Below are 11734 nucleotides of genomic sequence, written 5' to 3'. Positions count from 1 at the left end.
TCCGTGAGACCGAAGGCCTCAAGAAAGTCAGCTAGCCATTTTTGTCCTTGGGGCAGGTCTCTGGAGGGTCGTCTGTCCAGGGTCCCAGAGACCACCGAATTAAAGTCTCTGCCTAAAACCAGCTGACCGTCGGGAAGGGAGAGTAGCAATTTGCCCAGGTCTGAGTAAGCTCGAGCCTGCAGACCAGGCGGGACATAGGCCGAAAGCAGGTTCAATGTGTATCCCTCCCATCGTCCTGAGACTGCCGCGAAGCGGCCCTGCGGGTCGGATTCAGTGCGGTCTATATGTAGGGGCAGAGAGCAGCGTAGAAGGATTCCCACCCCCCGTGAGCTCGAGGTGAAGCCGGAGTGTGCTGCTAAAGTGTAGCCCCATCTGTTGAGGGCCTGGCATGTATTACCCATCAGATGAGTTTCCTGTAGCATTACCACGTCCGGCTGGTGCCTTTTAATAAACTCTAAAACTATGGTGCGTTTAAGTCTATCCCCAATCCGTTCACATTCCAGCTCATGATTTTCAGACTTTTTTCCCATCTCTTAGCCATATCCATTACTCTGCAAGGTTTTCTGACCCAGCACCTCGGAACTATCATAGACTTTGTGAACATATACTTTGTACGACCATAACAAACCCCAAACTCCCCGACCCTCCCTGGTTCTCCCCCAGCGTAAAGAGTCCCCAACTCCCCACCCCTCCCCGGTTCCCACCCCGCAGGCGTGATCAGTGCAATCATTTAAGGTTCTGTCAAACAAGTGACTCCATCCTCCCCCCCCCATCTGTCCCCAACATCCCCGCCCTCCTCTGCGAAAACAAACCCCCCCTCCCTGCCCCCTGCTCCGTGGGTTCCAAACTACCCACCACCCCAATTAGCAGAGCGCCTGTCGCCCAACCCTACCCCGGTGAAAGCCCACCGAGGAAACTTTACTTGGGAAAAATGCGGGCCAGTCCCGTCCTGGCCGCCCTCCCGTAGTGTCCCAGTTTGATCGGCCCCTCATGCCGGGAGTGCATCAGGTAAACAGTGAGCCCGGCTCATAGACCCCAGGCAGGCAGACATGCTGTCCCCTCGGAGCAACCACGTCTTACATTAAACACATTTTATACATTACTGTTTGACGGCTTCTAGTCAAGTGTTCATGTCCTTATATCGCTGTGTTGTCTCTGGGTGAGTCCCAGCGGGGACTATTCGATCTGGAACGACAGGACCGTTGGCTCTGCTCAGCATCGCCCGCTCCCCCCGCCGCTGACCCCAGGGAGGGGTGTCCTGTGTCTCGCCATTGTCCGCCGTCCTGCAGAGGGGGGGCCTCAATCCGCGCCGTGTCAAGCCATTCCTGAGCCGCCGCAGGCGAAGTGAAGAAGTGGGATCGGCCGCCATTTATGATCTTTAGTTTAGCGGGAAAGAACATCCTGTATCGAATTCAACGTTCTCGTAGCGCTGCCTTGATCCCTTGGAAGGAGCGCCTCTCCTGCTGAACCTGGAGCGTGAAGTCCGGGAAGAAGCGAACCGTGGCCCCCTCGTACTGTAAATCACCATGTTGTCTGGCAGCCTGAAGGATTGCATCCCGGTCTCGATAGTTAAGTATTTTAGCAATAATTGTTCGTGGTAGGGCCCCTGGTTTGGGTTTCGGGATCGGGGCCCTGTGAGCCCGCTCGACAGTGAAGAGCTTCGACAGTCTCTTGGGTTTTAGGTGGCGGAGTATCAAATCTTCAAGAAAGAGCTCCATACTATCTCCCTCAAGTCCTTCCGCCACACCTACCACGCATATGTTGCTCCTCCGAGCCCTACCTTCCTGGTCATCAAGCCGTAGGGCCATCTGTCGGTGTTGGTGTACCAGCTCGTTGACCCTGCCCTCACGCCGCTTCTCCGACTCCTGCAGGGCTTTAATGTCTACTTCGTTGGTTTTGGACCGGTCAGTGGTTTTTCCCAAGTCGGCCCGGAGCAGGTTCACCTCAATCGTGATCTTGTCCATCTTTGTCTCAAGGCTGGTGCCGAGGGTCTGGATTGCCGCCATTATGGACGTCAGGAAGGGTTCCGCCTGGCTTGCGCCCTCCTTCGTCGCCTCTCCGGGCTGCGTAGGCGTTTTAGCTGTCGCATAATTATCCATCTTGTTAGTCTGGGTCACAAGACCCCCTTTGGGCCGCATGCTTGATCTGGTGCCCCTGGGACCGGCTATTTCTCCGTCCGCCCGGTATCCGGAGTGTCCACGGGTCAGCGCCAGCTCCAGTCTCCTCCCTCTAGCCGGAGCGCACCAGTCCGCACCACCTGCTCTTCCCAGAAACAGCGCAAAGCGGGGCCCCTGTCTGAGGTGCACGCCGCAGTTTATCGGCCGAGGTCTTCAGCGTCCCTGTGGCCCGCGAGCACGATCCACCGCCCCGCGCTGTCAGCAGGCACTCCGGTGTTCAATCCGCCGCCGTAGCATTGGGTGTGTGCCTTCCACCTGGCGAGTGCCTCTCTTCACAGTATTGTGGCCGCGACGGCCCGTCCAGCTATGGGCCACTGCAAGCCGTCCGTCTCTTTCCTAGGGTCACACTATGGAGGCCACGACGGCCAGTCCTCTCATGGGCCACCGCTGTTCAGTCTCTCTCCCACCCCCCGCTCAGGAGGCGGTGAGTCTGGGAATGGCCACCCCCTCCAGACGTCCCGGGACGCCACTCATCAGTACCTGTGTGGTCCGTCTGAAGGCCCCTTGGAGCTGTTGACCCCTGTAGCGGCTCCACTTGGCAGCACCAAAGCAGCTGTCCCCCGTCTTCCTTCAAACTGCGCTGAGCCGGCAGCAGGGCGGACGCCGGGGCCTCGCGTGCTGCAGGTATCGGCTCTGGGGTTCCAGTCGCCAGATGGCGGGCAGCCGCCGAGGGTCGCGGTCCCCGCACAGAGTTTCGCGGGTCCCCGGTGTTCCTTCTGCCTTTCTGGGGTTCCACCTGGCAGTGCCCACTAGGCCGATCTGTAGGCCTCCGCACAGCGCTTCACAGGGTTGCCAAGGGCCGCAATATCGTAGCGCCACGGGCGCGGCCACGTCCCCTCCACCTGGTGCCAAACAGGCCGCGCCGAACTACAGGCCGGACGCCGGGGTCTGGAGTAGTACTGGTGGCGGCTTCGGGGCACCAGCCGCGAGGCGTTGAACAGCCGCCGAGCGCCGCAATCCCGGCACAGCGCTCTCCGGGGGTCTCTGGACGCCGCAAAAGCGCTCCGATTGAGCACCAGGTGTGAGGGAGCTAGGGGCCTCGATGGATGATCCTCCCAGCGAGGAGAATGGACGGATTTTTTAGGGATACCAACGGTCCCGGCGGAGCTCAGGAATCAGGCGGCCATTTCCTACGGCGCCTGACCATGCCCCCCTTTATTTACCTACTTTAAATTTAACCATTCAACAATCTTTCGTGACAAATATTGTGATATTTTTGTAACAGTCTTTTCTGTGCTAGACTACCTGTTTTAAAAATGGTCACAAGGGAAATTAAGGGCAAGAGCTACAGACACAGTAAAAAAATATCAGAGGAGAAGAGGAGGATGGTAAATACAAGCATCTTGACAGGCCCCTCGAGTATTCCAGCTGCGGCTTGGGCGAAAGAACACAAAGAGGGACCTGTTTAGTGGAGCAGAATGAAAGGAAGTAGAATAACGAGTTGAGCTGTGAAATCGAAATGGTGAAAGGCTGGACACGCAGGAACAGTGTAAGTGGTTGGGATGGGCAAAAGGGACAAGAACAGTAAATAAAGGGGTCGAAAAATGGAGAAAAGTGGGGAGTAGGTATTTTTCCGAATAGCTCGTTTGGTTTAGTATGTTTCATTGTTTGTATTCTGTTACTTGTAGTTAGTTCTCTTTGTCAATGACAAATTTGGAACGACACATACCAGAATGCGACGGAAAAATTAGCTATTTGAGCTACCCAGGCACAGACCTAAAGAAAGCTAGAATGGGAAAAGGGTGGGGCGGGAACTTGTTGAAAGGGGAAGGTGCAGTGTGTGAAACAACAAGGTCAAGATGTCAGGAAACAGGTGAAAAGTGGAACAGAAAAGGTAGAATGGGCAGGAGCATGGTGGACTGTGCAGTATAGGGCTGTGTGAAACAGAATCGAATATAGTACAGGAAGGGCGGTCGAGCTCCTCTTCTTACCACCACGCATTACAAAGACCCACATAAGTAAAGTGAGGGAGGATAAACATAAACACGGAAGCAACGAGAAGAGAGAAATGCATTGTCTTTATTTATGATACTGTTTTAGTGTTCAGTTGGTTTATGAAGGCCCGGTGACATATTGCAAGTATTAATGGAGCCTATAACAAACACAGTGTGCGGGGGCCCCACTGTGAAGGAAAATATGATACTTTACCAGAGAAACAGAAGAGGCAGCAGATAAAAGGAAAATGCACGGTTGTCTTACGCACAGACTTCTCCATTTTTTTTTCTTTTGACATGTTGCCATTTAAACCCAGCTGGCTCATACAAAAATACATTAGTTGGGAATTATAATAGATATTACTTATCTGCGTTGCGCAAGAAGCCGTTTCTTTTTACATTTCCAGTGAAGCGAAACCTTTGTTGCGATTCAACAAAAGGCCATCATCACTGTGTCTCGACAGGATTTGCTTCTATGACATGCCTCTTTTACCAGCAGGGATCTCCACGCGAGATCGAAAGAATTCAATGTTTTTCGGTAAAATATTGAAATCTGTAGTATTGTTGTGTTACTTTTGAGTTATGCAAGGCTTTGATGCAACATAGCACAAAAGCTTGCAGACTTTATTCCAATTACAGAAAAGGATAGTCATGGAAATATTGGATGCTTCATGACATGTTAATGCATTCATTTCCTCAGCTCACAAGTCAAACAAGTGGAGCAAAGAGTATCTGATCTAGAAGACTGCAAGAATAAACAAGATCTACAACCTTGAATCTCCAGTTAGATCTAGCTGAGCTACAGTTAAAACTCGAAGATGTCAAAAATAGATCTCACCGTTCCAATCTGTGCTTTTTGCTTGGATCCCCGAGGGATGAGAGAGTGTCCAGAATGCTACCAAATTCATCACAGGTCTGAACAATATGTATGTGAACTTGGAACACGTAGCAAAGAATATGGATATCACAATCTCAAGGTTACATTGTATCCCTACTCTTCTGCCCCCTAATTCAAAATATCCGCAAATCATTCTGGTGAACTTAGGTGACTTTTCGTATAAAAGAGCGGGTTTTTTTGACCAGTGCAATAAGGGATTAAAAATATAACAAAACTCAGAAGACTATCCTTTCAAAAACTTTTCAGCCATGTCTCTATCAGTAGCACTGCAGCACTAAGAGTTTAAGGCACTGATTGACAGCTTAAAGAGACAAGGGTAACCAACGGGTATTGCTCAGCAGTCCAAATGGAAAGTTCTCTATAAGGAACAATCACAAAGAGTTTTTACAATCTAACCATAAGTCTGATGTGAAAGGAGGTTATGACATCTCTGTATCAGCAGCACAGTGGTGCAAAGAGTATAAGGCGCTGATTGACAGTTTCAAGAGACAAGGGGCACCAGCGGATATTGTTCAGCAATCCAAATTGAAAGTTCTCTATAAGGGACAATCAAGGATGTTTGTTTTAGTTGAAAAAGCTAATGATTTTTTACAATCTGTCCATAAGGCTGATGTGGGACGGAGGGAATGAGAGAGAAAGTAGTATGAGCAAGAGCGCCTCAAACAGGATGTCAAGACATGCTCGTTCTATTATGCTTTGTCTTTCAAGCAAGTGCTTCTTTGTCTGTTTTGTATGTTTTAAGGGGTGTGAAGCATCTGGACCGACCCTGATGACCTGTAGATGCAGGTTTGAGTGCATTGCCAGGGCACTCGCCTATGGGAAGGACGGTAGAGGTGTGCACTCAAGGGTGGGTATGTGGAAGCTCCCAAGGAAGCCCATGCCTGGCAGGGCTCATGGAGTAGGAGGGGATGGGCGGGGAGTGAGGGTCACAGGAGGGAAGAAATGTTCAAGTAGAAACATTCAGAAGTACTGCGCTTTTCATAAGGTAGCCCATAATAAGTCGATGTTGCATTATTTTCGATCTTCGAAATTGCAGGGAGGTGGTGTACATATAACCTGGACTAATGAGATCAGCACAACCTCTGGGTAACAAGGAGAAGCTCAATTTTCCCCTAGTCAGTTAAGTGGTTATGGATGTTAAAGTTTAAGGATCGCATCTTGCAATGTCAATGGAATCAACACTAAGACCAATTTACGGTCCATACTGTCATGGTTGAAAGTCTTTAAAGCACAGGTTATTCTCCTACAAGAGACCCATCTCAAATCGGTAGCAAAGCAGCCTGGTATTCCAGGATTTATCTTGAATGCATTTTTTGCGTCTGCTAGTGCAGCAGTGAGGGGGGGTGGCAGTATTGATCTCGAGTGATCTTTCATGCGATGTGCAACAGGTGTAAATGGATCCCAGGGCAAGATGGATTTTGGTGAGCATAATGATTCATCAACAGCTTGTTCATTTCATTAGTTACTATGGTCGTATTGAGGATGATGTTTCCTCCCTTGATGAAGTATACAAGCTTAAGATGCAATTAAGAGGGCTGGTGGCTTAGGGGGATTTCAAAATAATTCAGGATTTTAGGTTGAACTACTCATGAATAAATAAGAAGCAAAAAAAGCCAAGGTCATCCCGCTTTCTAGAAAAACTGAGATGTGACTTTGTAATAATTGATCCTTGGTGGGCTGAACATCCTCAGGGGGAACAATATACCTGTTTTTCAACTACATAATTCCGACTCCAGAATTGGTCCACCTATTGATAAATCTATACAAGAAGGTTGAAGCCAAAATTGTAACCAATTTGCAAATGGTAGGGCGTGTTACAACCAAGAGAGGCACAAGGCAAGGGTGCCCTATGTCACCTATTCTCTTCATCCTATTCATTGAGCCTTTGGCTGCAGCATTAAGGTAGGATCTGGGAATTAGGGCCCCACTTCAAGGTGTGCCAAAGATAAAACTCTTTGCGGACGACCTGATATTATATTTGATTGCAGAGAAACAAAAATTCAAGTATTAACAGACATTAGCGGTTACAAGGTTAATCACACTAATTCTCAAGCTCTGTTATTTAATATTACTCCGTCAGTCCTACCCGCCAAAATGAGGCTACACTACACTCATACTCACCCCATCAGCTATCTTGGGATGTATGTCAAAACTAATTCTGCAGATTATTTTTGACAAAATTATATTACCACCCTCAATAAAGTTTGTGAGCTATAGCTTCAATGACACCCACTGCCTCTCACTATTATGGGACGTGAAGCATTAGTCAAGATGGCTATCCTTCCATTATTTGTATTTAGTTTTTCAAACATTATGATTAAAATCCATCAAACTTTTTTTAATGAGGTAGACCAAATTATACGTTACTTTCTATGGCTAGGGAAGAAGGCGTTTACCGGCCCGAAGACATTACAGCTACATGTGGAAGATTGAGGGCTGGCACTTCTACACATTAAAATGTATCAGCAAGCCACCTTTCTCGATTGGCTCATCTGTGCTGCAAAAAGTAGCAATCATTGAACTGCTTCTTTCTCCAGCTGATGCTAAGTGAAGCAGAAGTCAAGCTTCCCTAGTTCCTAAAAGTACCAAAAGTACCAGAGCCTATAGATATAATCTACCTCACATTCTGGCCTTCAGATTCGGGAAGTTAAATTACGAGTTTCAGATTCCCTAGTTTCATCCATCTTTAGGCATAAGAGCATGCTTTTATTTAGGAGTACAACTAGAGATCGCAGCCATTAATGGATGGGAAAGAGAGGCATTTCACAGACTACAATTTTTTGTTGTTGCCTTGGGCAGGGAAGTCCTGGCAACAGCTGATTTCTAATAACCCAGCGATGCCCTTCAAATTGGCATTCTCCTATTTACAAATTAGTCAATTCTTTATAGAAATTGGACAGGCATCTAACACTCTTGTCAAAAATATTAGTACATTTGTTTAGTGACATGTTTTAAAGGAATTGGCTACTGGTATTGTCAATTGTACGAGAAACTCTGTGAGGAAGCGGTTCCTCCATTTTTTACGAAAGCGGCATCCTCCTTAAAATGTAAATGTAAATGTAGTGTATTTTGTAAAGCGCAGAGCTGCCCCAACAGGGCGTCCCGGCGCTGTATAACGCTGTGGAACCCTTCCTGCTCTCCCTGTGAGATGCCCCTCCTGGGCACCCCCAAGGTAAAGCCAGGCATTCCAGTGTTGATAGGGCTGTTGTGGAGATTAAGCAAGCTATTGCCCAGAGTTGCAGCGTGGGACCCATGATTAGAGTAGGCGCTGAGGCGAGAATTATCGAGTCCGCGGACATTGAGCCCAAGACCCTGCCGCGTCGGGACTTGAACCCTGGTCCCGGGGCTGATCTCATCTTTAGAGTCTGCCGCTCTAACCAGTGAGCCACACTTCTCCACTTAGAATGTAAGATCGACCAATGCTTGTGGTTGTGGTGCCATCAAATGCCTCATAAAGCCATTCGTGGAACAAACTATAGAAGGATGGCTTTCTACTCGAAATGGGTGTTGTACTATACTCCATATGAAATGCAAAAGATGTATTCCACTGACTCAGCAGCATGTTTTAGATGTGGCCACCCATGCCCATTTTTGTGTCGCTCCAGGAAAAACTTTTTCCAATTTATCAGCTGTAAGCTGCAGGTCAATCTACGCCCAGACCTCTTTCGGGTCGCATTTGGCATGACCTCACAACATGGGCAAATCACTAAACGACTGCAGCAAAAAAAAAAATCCTCATTGATTGCCAGATCTTTCATTCTGCAAAAATGAAGATATATTGAGTTGCCCACTTTTAACCAATGGTTAAGCAAGATGAAGAGGGTCAAACTGCTGAAAGATTTGTTTGCGAAAAGAATTGAAGCTTGTAAAAAATGTAGGGAAATTTAGTACACTGCCAGAATGAGTTGTAATACAATGTAATGAATTATCTTCTTTGACGTCATACTATATCTGTCATTTAGTCCATTTTTAGTGGGGTACTTCTTCAGCTCTGTGCTTTCTGTTTTTTTTACTGATTTGAATTTATGTGAATTAATTATGTGATGTTATTATTTTGTTAACTTTTGCCAGATATATGAAATCATGATGGATATTTGTAATGAACTTCTACTTGATTCATATATTTTTTTTTAAAAAGAATCTTCGTTTGGTGAAATCAAAAGCTGATGGTTGCTTTCATCTATACTACCTTGAGAGATCAAAATCCAGCCTGCAATCCAGACTCTTCACCAGCGTCTTCTGACCCATCCAATCTGAGATGCATGTCAATTTTAACAAGCTATTAATGCCACCCATCATTGGTACTCTACAAAAATATTGAGTTTTAAAAATCGACCTGCAACAATAATGAGTATCAGATATTGATAACCACTATATTATTAAGGTTAGTTTATATAGGTAAATATAGATTTACCATTAGCTCCCGTGCAGCCAATGAATCGCTCTGTAGAGGATGCCAGGTTGCCATCATGCCAATCGTGGAAATCGTAGGCTTAAATATAAAACTGGAGGGGACCAGATGTCTCTGGCTATCGGAAGGGCCAGTGCATTACACATAAGGTGTGAGTTAAGGTTAGAGCTGGGTTGTTTCTGTCTACCTTGTGCGGTGTTCCGGTGTATGCAGCCATTGACAGCACAGGGAAACCATGATTGAGTAGGGTGCTGCTTTGATATCTCCACCATATGCAAGAGACCATGAGATCAGACAGTAATACCTTGGGACAGGCATTGAGAAGCCAAGCAGATAGAAAGGAAATTAGACCACAGTCAATGAAAAAGTGTAGCAAGTATAGAACAAAGGTGCAAACTGAACTGTCTCTGTGCTTTGTAACTGTTAGAACTGGGGGTCTCTAGTTGGCAGAGGTAGGTATCACTGTCCAAATAGGCACCCTTGCTTCTAGTCAAGTTAAGGAAGAAACCCTCTGAGATAACCCCTGCTCACCCTCTAGGTAGCTTGGCATGAGCAGTCAAGGCTAATCAGAAGGCAATGTTTAAAGTATTTGTACCAACTCTCACAGTAACACAGTGAAAACACCACAAACTGACTCCACAACAGTTTAGAAAAAAAGGTATTTAATCTAAACTACAAAAGACTAAAACGACAAAAATCCAACATACACAGTTCAAGAATATGGTTGCGAAAGAGTTCTTTAGGTTGCAATAAAATAATCCACAGTTGCATGAAAAATTCACAATTGCGACACGTTTAGCCAACAGTACCTTTAGTTGCGACAAAGTTCCAAAAGCAGAAGCTGGTGCCGTGGAAAACAAGCAATGCATTGCTCCTGAGACCTTGGGGAGGCGATGCGACAACCCCGCTGCGGCAGCGGGCGTGTTGCGACGAATCCGGTCTGTATGGGGAGGAAGGCCACTTGTATGGATTCCGGTGCGTAGGTTCCGTAGGAAGTTTGTTCTCGCAAAGGCACGATGCGACGATCTCGTAGGGAATGCAACGATGTCCGGAGCGACGATGCGTGATCCAGCGGCGATCTCTCTCTCGCAGCTCCTCAATGCGATGGCTGTGCGATGAGGTTCGCAGCGACGTGATGCGGTCCGCAAGCAAGCGGTGCAGCGATCTCACCCAGCGACGACAGGCTCTGCGACGACACTCGCAGCGATGTTAGTCTTGCCGCACCGGTCTGGTGCGTCCCGCAAACGAAGGATGCGACAGCTCTTGCAGCGGCAACAGGCGCTGCGATGATCTCGGCCTTCGTAGCGGCGGGAATTTCCTCGCACTGTCGGGATGCGCTCCGCAGCGAGCGATGCAATAACTTATCTGTAGCAAAGCCTTTAAAGCGTAATTTCCAGCTTCCTAACACAGGCATAACTTCCAGAGGCACCACACATGGGCCACGCACTCCAGGAAGGACAGAACTCTCTCAGTAGAGCTCAGGGGAAGCTGGGGGTGAAGTCCTTTTGTTCCTGGGACTTCAAAAACAGGGAGCCAGCTCTTCTCAGGCCCTTGGAGATTCCTTCAAGCAAGGGGAAACAGCACAAAGCAAAGTCCTTCCCCTCTCCTTGGCAGTAAAGCAACAGCAGGGCAATCCAGCTTAGCAACAGCTGGACAATCTTCCTTCTTCCATTTTAGCTTTCTCCTTGGCAGAGGTTCCTTCTTGATTCCAGGATGATCTAATTTTCTGTAGTCAGGGGTCCTATACTTATACCCCTAAAAGTCTTTGTTCCCATTGTGCAGGAGGGCTCTGAGCCCGGTCTTAACCCGTTCTGGGTGTTCCTTGAGCACTTTGTTTTCCTGGCTTCTCCTTTCCTTTCAGAGTGAGGGGTAGGGCTGTCAGCCGCCCAGCAGGAGGTGGAGCCAGCATTGTGGAAGGTAGGCACAGCCCTATTCAGGTCCAGGTGCTGTCTCCTCCCACCACTCCAGTTGCAAATGCATTCATTCAGCCTAGGGCTGACTCAGCCAGCCTCCTGGGGAATCACTAGCCCCTGTCAATCTCAAACCAGACAGTCAATACACAAACAGGCCAAGGCACACAAAAAGGGCAGACAAGAGAACAGCAACTTTCTAAAAGTGCTGTTCTCAAACACAGGATTTAAAAACAACCTTCCCTAAAAGGTGTGTTATTAAATTCTGAGTTCAGGGATACTAGACTTTTATGTCCTATCTTGTTCCTATGGGAAGATATGCTGGTAGCCATGGTAGCCAGCATCCCCCATGATAGCCTATGGAGCAAGATAGCCTTGCAGCAGTGAAAAACGTAAATGGCTGC

Source organism: Lissotriton vulgaris, chromosome 3_1, assembly GCF_964263255.1.
Source record: "Lissotriton vulgaris chromosome 3_1, aLisVul1.2, whole genome shotgun sequence".
Taxonomy (NCBI): Eukaryota; Metazoa; Chordata; class Amphibia; order Caudata; family Salamandridae; genus Lissotriton; species Lissotriton vulgaris.
Note: the sequence above shows the minus strand (reverse complement) of the source record.